The sequence below is a fragment of the Callorhinus ursinus genome, unplaced genomic scaffold, assembly GCF_003265705.2.
Source record: "Callorhinus ursinus isolate GAN/ISIS: 27379988/994484 unplaced genomic scaffold, GSC_fseal_2.0 scaffold11, whole genome shotgun sequence".
Lineage (NCBI taxonomy): Eukaryota > Metazoa > Chordata > Mammalia > Carnivora > Otariidae > Callorhinus > Callorhinus ursinus.
Genome location: NW_027397073.1, coordinates 22,180,898 through 22,188,385, shown reverse-complemented (window position 1 = coordinate 22,188,385; position 7,488 = coordinate 22,180,898). Strand labels below are relative to the sequence as shown.

General features: G+C 38.9%; 1 pseudogene; it reads right to left on the bottom strand.

Annotated features, from left to right (window-relative positions):
• Nucleotides 1-290: 290 nt before the first annotated feature.
• On the bottom strand, nt 291-5,613 carry LOC112834995 (nitric oxide synthase-interacting protein pseudogene; annotated as a pseudogene).
• Nucleotides 5,614-7,488: the final 1,875 nt, after the last annotated feature.

The following is a 7,488-nucleotide window of genomic DNA, read 5'->3' as shown; positions in this document are numbered from 1 at the left end:
CATTTTTATTATATTCTAAGATAATTCAAGGATATCTACTATTGTGTCCATAACTAATAAAGTAAATAATATTTACTGAATATTGTGGGACATGAACTATACTAATTTCATCAAATATTTGTTTAACCTCTTTGGCCATTTGAGGAAGAGACTATTAATGATCCCCACTTTGAAGATAGAGAAAGTGAGTCAGAAAGAGGTTAAGGTAATTTACTCAAGCTGGTTAACAGTGAGACAGAATTTGTACTTAGGTAATCTGGTGCCAGACTTTTTTCCCTTCCAAACCCTGTTTATTTGGTGTCCCCTGCCCTCAGGCCTGTCCAAGCCACCCCTTGGAAGCACAGGGATGTCTGGGTCCTGAGCTGCTCTGAGGTCACTGGGCTTGGAGTGTCCTTTCACATCAGCTTCTCCATGCACTCCCGGGTGCCCAGGGTCCCAGATGGCTACAGCATGGCACATGGGCCACAAAGCGGTCACGTGGCATGAAGCACACAATCCAAGTGTAGCCCTTCCCCGACGTAGGGCAGGTCATAGTGAATGACTGCTTTTCCCACTGAGTGGCCTTGGCCTTGTGGGATCCAGAAGCTGGCTAGTGCTTTGTCCTTGTCCTTGCTTGCAGGTAAGTGTCATCTGGGCTATTCCCTGAGGCAGCCTTGGGCATGAAGGGGTTGAGGGGTCAGTGCGTAAGGGCCACCTCCTTCTTGGTGAAGTCCCACACCTGCTCCTGTGTCCATGCAGCAATTTCTGTTCCTCACGCCTGGCACCCTGCTGCTTCTCATAGGCCTTCATCTACTAGGGATCTCTAACTTCTGATGCAAAATATGCTCCAGGATTTTCTCTCGCTTGTACAGAAAGTAGTGTGGGGGTGATGACGGGGTCATGGCAGGACTGCAGAGAGAAGCAGAGGCTGTCTAAGCCTTTGGCATCATCCTGGCTTGGTCAAATATTCTGGATCCTATAGACTGAGGAACTGTGTCTTCCTCTTTCTCAAGTAAAGACAGTCCCTGAGGTGCATTTCTTGTTGTCCTTCGTTCCTTCATGGCTTCTTCAGCTGGGCTCCTATACCAGAAAGGAACCAGAGAATTTTGTCTCATGTTAATTTAGTCAGTGCTCTTTTGGTTGGTCTTTTCGTGCTTTTCTTCCTCAACCTATTACTGTTAACCTGTCTGTTTTTCACATGGAAAGTTGGTATTTTGTGTATGAGAAATTGTTCTTGCTTTTTATCCTGTTTGACAATCTGCCTTTTACTTGCAGTGTTTAGAAGATTTACATTTAATGTCATTATTGATATGGTTGGATTTAAATCTACCATCTTGCTAGTTGCTTTCTCTTTGTCCTGTTCTTGGATCCTTTTCCTCTCTTTCTGCTTTCTTTTGGGTTAATTGAATATTTTTTTAAATATCATTGCTCATAAAAGCTCACTATGTATTCAGATGGACAAACACTTGTCCTTATACAAGAATTGTTTTTCCAAATGCACAGATTATTTGCCTGGATAAATTGAATCGCAGGAATTTCCTGAAGATAATAGTGAAGGTCTTTATGAGGTTGCAGTGCTTCTGTAGTGGGGTCTTCTGGAGAAAACAGTATGCTGACTTAGGTCATCTCAACTCTCAGCCCATAGAGCTAAGTTTAATTTCTCCAGGGTAGGAGAATAGATAAAGTCTGGCATTGCTACACCCTCGAATAACATACAGCAGTGGAAATTTATGTAGCAATAAGAATTAACATGAAAATGATGAATCTCAAAAACATGAGAAGAGTAAGTTGTTTATGAATACATACAGTATGAAATAATTCATGTAAATTGAAGAACACATAAGTAGTAAAACTATAAATAAAGAGGAATGATAAAAACAAAACTCAGAATATTTCCTTGCCCCTTCTCCCATAAAATAAGAGAAGAATGTGATCAAGGAATGTCACAGTGAGACTTCAGTAGTTCTTCCCATTTATTAAGGCAAGTGGACTGTTCATGGTATTTCACTTTATACTTATTTAAATTCTATATCTATTATATTCACATATTTTTAAAAAATATTAAGGCAAACTGCTAAACTTGAGTAGTACTCAAAACATACTCTATCATCCTCTATTCTAGACTTTAGTCAATATCAGCTGGCATTTAGTAACCTCTAAATTGGGACATCTTCAAATTGCCTCCATACTCCAGCCCTTGGTTTTATCTCGGCAAGATAAGGAGAAACTGTTTATATGACCAGTAAATCTCCTTACAGAATTAAATGATTTTATAACTATATTTGAACCTGTCAAATGCAGACTTTTTGGTTTCAACTGATTATGTTCTAATTACTTATTTGTGATCCTAAGACTTCAATTAAGTAGAATCTTAAATAGGTTTGATAGAATTTTTGGGTAGGTGGTAGGAATAAAGGTCAAGAAACACCTCTTCATTTTTGTGAGTGGGTGGAAATATGAACACACTAACCTTTTTCTTATGAAAAGTTTTTCCCGGATCTGAAGATTTTTCACGTGTGTAATTTTTGATGTTCTTCACGGAAGATTTGCCTTAGTAAGGATTACAGCTTTCAGGATACTGGAAACTGGATTAACTCTGCTCTCTCCTTCAGTGTAGGAATTAATTAGTCTTTGATTTCTCTCTGTGCAGTTAACATTCATAGCTGACACAGGAACGATTTTTGCAAATATCTTTTTGGCAAACTGGCATTTTTCTGTGATTTTCTACCAGCATTTCACATCATGGAGATACTGTTAGACCCATTAATCAAGGGCAGCCTGTGTGTTATGTGAAATCATGTAGACACAGCCGTGGGGACCTGGAAATAATTGTTAATGAACTTCAGTTGCTCTGCCAGAGCACACAGTCTCTGACATCCTGCCTCACCCTCCTTTTCCTTCTCATTCCTCTTTAACCGAAACCTCAACCAGACACTCGTAAGTCTTCTCTCGTTTTTCTTGCTCTCAGAATGCTCAGACTACAGCTGCCAGGTCCAGACTGCTCATTTCCTAAGATCTGTACGTGCGGGCTAAGGAAACTTAGAGGTAGGGCTATTGCATATGACATAGCATTAAGTCCCCAAAGACTCAAGGCCTCCCGAAACCCTCTTCAGATGCTAATATTCACACAAAGTGCCTCTGGCCCCAGCTGGCCTTCACCTGCAGCCCTGACAGGCAGGAGCCTCCAGAATGAGGTTCTGGTTTCCATAAAAATAGGAAGGGCACACATGGTAAATGGCAGAGATCTAGTACAAGCTATAAAATTATTTAAAATTGGCTTCCAGTCAGTTAAAACTAATTGCTGTGAACACAAAGCCCAGCCAGGAGCCCCCTTTCTGTTTTTCTTCTTTGGTAATTAGCTTGAGACAGGGTTGCTTGAATCTGCTGCTAATGCCCATACCTAAAATTAAATGATGCCGCTAAATTTAAGATGTAGCCTTTGTTGTTAATATTCACATATGCTTTCAGCACAGGAGAAATGTATTACATGGTAGTATGAAAAATATTAGTGGCTCATTTTATAATTGTTCCTGGATTTCCTTGATTTTATGGGGTCACTTTGTTTAAATGTAGCTTATTGTTGTTATTGCTAGTCCTATGGTGGGTTCCTGTTGCTGCTACATACAGTTCATAGACCATTCATTTTATGTGCTATAAAACAGATTTGCAAATGAAAAGTTATTTAATTCACCAACATCTTCCAGGACTTAGTAGGCTGACTACATATAGGGCAAGAGGACTTCTTTCATGCCCTTTTCTGTAATTAGAGAATCCCTGTGCAATCCCTTTTCCTGTCCATCCCTTTTCTTATCAGGCTATCCCTGAGCAGAGCAGAGTGCTCTCCTTAGCAGACCTCAGAACTCTGTTCCTGCTTCTCCCAAGTTTGTAACTAATTCATGAGACCCTTTGTTGAAAGGAAATCTTAATTTAAAGCAGTAATTCCCTTCTTTAAGTTTAAAGGCCATCTTTGACATTTAAAAAAAATTATTCAAGATTTTAGATGCCTCTGAGAATGGTCGAACATATTTGGGCAAGATGTTTATTAGGTCTACAGTGTGTAATACATATACGTATGCATTCCAGCATGCTTCTCAAAATCTCTCTGACCTTTTCAGGAGCCCTCTACCTCTTCTCTCTGTTAAGGAACTGAGAAAACTCAGGGAGTTGGAAGGCTAGAGTTCTGTGTATATTCAGTCATTTGTGCTGTTCTTGACATTTCACTTAACCTCCCCATGCTTGTTTCTTCACTGTAAATTAAGGGTAGCTTATACCTGCCATATTTATTTATCTCAGCATGAGGCAGGAGGGAAGGGAGACTCAGGAGATAAGTTGACTTAAAGCCATTTTGGTTTTAGGCTGACCCTTGACCTAAAAGTCAGGAGGTCATAAATGGAGTCACAAGATGTGACTCACTGAAGACCACAAGACCCCACTCCAGCATGCCAGACATTCTTAAAATTGCTCCCTGTGAGTAATTTCACAACCCTACGACGATGGAAAAACTAACCACCCAATGTAAATGATAAACCCAAAGTTAAAGGGGAGGCCCCTCTCTATTTGGTTAGCTAATTTAAAAAACGTAAAACCCTTCATTAGAGGCAAAGGAGAGACTGTTACTTTGTGAAGTAGCTCCTTTCTTCTATACTTCATAAATCTGTGTCTCTTTCTCTAAATGGCTTGCTCTTAAATTCTTTCTTGAGCAAAGCCAAGAACCTTCTTGGTGAGTGGTGTGAGGCCCTCCCTTTTGGGGCATCAACAGGTCATAGTAAAAGTTATATCCAGTAAGAATGGCCAAAAATTTGCTTTGAAAAGTATCAAGCCACTACAGGTATCTCCTGCTTTTCCGAAGATCGTGTTACATACAGCATTTTGCTTTTACAAAAAGACCTCCATTAGTACCCGTTTTCACTAATTGTAAGAAATTCAAAAAGGATGCAGCAAACCATTATAGAGGCAATGTGCATCCTGAGCAGAGAGAGTGGCACCGCCAAGCTCCTTCCCTGGGAACTGCACTGAGCATCAAGCCACCCTAGCTTTGAGCTGTGTCTGTGACCATCTTTACTTTGTTTCGATTTATTTTGCATCTTTTAGCAAGATGTGTCCTAAGGTATTAGAAAAGCCTAAAAGAGGTTATTTTTGAGTCTGGGAACGCTAAAAAAAATTTCCAGATAAATTAAGGGTAAATTGCTCTAATTTATGCTGTTTTGGCTTAGGAAGGTTTTCACAGGAATTCTCTAATTTTAGATAGTGGAGGACACCTGTGTTCAGGGTACTATTATTTACATAAGGCTACACATTACGTACTTTGACAAAGGATTAGGTACTATATATGTAAGATATATATAGGATAAGGTACTATATATATACATATATATATGTGTATATATATATATATAAGATATCTATAGGATAGGTACTATAATATATAAAGAATCTCAAAGCTTTCCTTACCTGGTTTTTTTTATGAGTGAGTGTGTGTGTGTGTGTTTGTGTACACACACATTTATATTTTTTTCCTCCTAAATTTCATTAGATCTCAGAAGAAAAAATTCAGACAAAAGACCTTTTTTTTTCTTTTTTCAATTTGCCCATAGTCAAAACCATGAATTTGAGCACATACTTCCTGCCAGGCATAGTGCTGAGTTCTCAGGATTCAGAAACAGTTACTTTTAAATCAGTAGACTAGATAATTCCTACACTAAATATTTCCCCTTTGCTTTCTCTCTCTTTCCTTCTCTTCCTTTTTTGCCCCCATTTCTCCCAGTTTTTCCTCTCAGGGAACAGCTTAACATTTATGAAATTGTAAGTATTAAATTTGGCTACTTATTTTTGTAGATCCAGGTTTTATAAGTTCCAGAAATAATAATGCTCTTGTTAATGTAGTTTAGGCTTCAACTGTTTATTCTTTGGGGTTTTGTATCATCATCATCCACTAGAAGGAGGAATACATTACTTTGCATGTTAAAATGAAATTGTTCCCTTATTAACATCAGTTTTACTAAGTAAATAGAGAAATAAATGGGAAAAGAAAACCTTTATCTTCCAGTAGATTCAGCTTATATGACTCTCTCTTAAATATCACCTAAAAATAATTTTGGCATTAATATCTACCTTAAAAATTTTGCCTATACATATTTTTATTCTGCTTGCTTTAGCTATTAAGTATTAATGCAGTGTACCATTATTAATGAGACTTCACTGTATGAAAAAAAATGAGGGATCCTGAAAAGTTGTAGGTAGATTTTCTTGTTGGCTGGCTGGAAATCGAATGATATTTTACCATTGAAATTCCAAAGTTGCTTTACTTCATTTAAAATTGATCTTAAATCTGCTTCTTATGCCTCCAAGTACTAATAGCTCTTCAAAGGGCAGACTACAAAAGGACGTTTTCTGGTTCTCTGTAATAATAAAGTTGCCGGTGGTTTGGGGTAGAAATTATAAGTAGGTGGTGACTTAGCACTGGCACAAAAGAGTAAATTATACCATAAACAAGTGTTAAATATATGGAAAATATGAATAATGTTATTTGATTAGAGAGAGCAATAGGGCTGTATCAGGATGCTTTGTGGCATACTTGCGCAAAGGATAAAACAACTTCATCAAATATATGGTTAAGTTATAAGGACCACTTCTACTTCCAGGAGGATAGACTAGATGTTCTATTCCCTATCCTCATGTGGAATACAACTAAAGCACCTGGACATTATCGTGGTGTAAGGCCTGAAATGAAGATGCAATATTATCTGCCTTAACATTTGAAAACAGGAGGGCCTGAAAAGATTAACAGTGAGTTCCCCTGCTCTCACCAGATATATTCTCCACCCAGCAGGAAAGGCTCCCCACCTGATTCATTCCCTATCAGCCAGACCAGCTGCTCTCCACCTGACCTTCAATCTAATGGATTTCACTTCCCTACCAGGCTACAAAATTACTCAGACAAGACAATCACATCCTCCCATGGGAGTCAGGGATCACCTATCTCTGACTACTGCAAAGCCTGCCTCCCACAGCCTCAACTGGTTCACTCTGTTCCCAAATGCATCTCCTATGTGATCATGTGTGCCTGGTGGTCTAAGGATTTTAGGAGTCAAGGAATGCATGTGGTGAGTTCCCTGGGTTTTCTTTCTGTCTCCTGTATCTCAGATTTGGAACTGAAGAAGATAGCAACTTGGGGAAATACAATTGGTGGGTGGTGAAAAAAAAAAGAAACAAAAACCAAAGCTTGTTCTCTATAGTCAAAGGACCAGGAAAAGGAGCAGACTAGAGAAAGAAAAATTAGACAGTAACCACAGTAGTACAGCCAAACATCACAGAAAATCTATGGCTCCCACTCCTACACATAGCAGAAAATCTAAGTAGGAAACCTAGACTTCCACTCTTACCAGGCTGTAATGAAACACACCAGCTTGCTTGCCTGAGTGGTGTCAGAGAAGGCTGATTAGGGAGCTGGGCCTAATTATTTGAGTGATAACAACCCCCATCCTCTTGTAGTGTTAGTGGAAACCATGT